The following is a 737-nucleotide window of genomic DNA, read 5'->3' on the forward strand; positions in this document are numbered from 1 at the left end:
AAACACAGTTATAAATTTAGGAGAAGAAAGTTACAAGGGTCTCCCGGTCCTCGATTTCATAAGGGCTTTTCGGGCGATTTTCGTACCACCAGGCTAAAATGGAACGAAATCCGTATTTTTCGGACCAGACGATGATTAGAAATGGAAATCTGATGCGGAATCCTAAACACAGTTATAAATTTAGGAGAAGAATTCTATAAAGGTCACCAGGTCCTCATTTTCTTCTGGACTTTTCGGGGGATTTTCGTACCACCCGCATAAAATGGACCGAAATCTGTATTTTTTTATTAAACGATCGCTAGTGTTTGAAATCTGATGCAGAACCCGAAACACAGTTATAAGTTTAGGAGAAGAATGCTACAAGGGTCTCCGGGTCCTCGATTTCATTTGAACGTTTCTGGCGGTTTTCGTACCACATGATAAAAACTAACTAAAATTCGTATTTTCAGACCAGACGATGGCTAGTGTTTGAAATCTGACGTGAAACCTGCAACACAATTATAAATTTAGTACAAGAATCCTATAAGGCAATTTATAACTTATGCTATTAATAGATGTTATTGGCTATTATACGGATATTTATGGCACGACATCATCATCATCATTATTATATTTTATATATAAATAATATAGTTATTTTTATATTTATACTTCATAAATATAAATTCGAATAATAAAGATCTAGATAACAACACTACTAAAATATGAGGCCTAAGATCATAGCAATTCAAAACTTG

This window comes from Cicer arietinum, chromosome 3, assembly GCF_000331145.2.
Source record: "Cicer arietinum cultivar CDC Frontier isolate Library 1 chromosome 3, Cicar.CDCFrontier_v2.0, whole genome shotgun sequence".
Lineage (NCBI taxonomy): Eukaryota > Viridiplantae > Streptophyta > Magnoliopsida > Fabales > Fabaceae > Cicer > Cicer arietinum.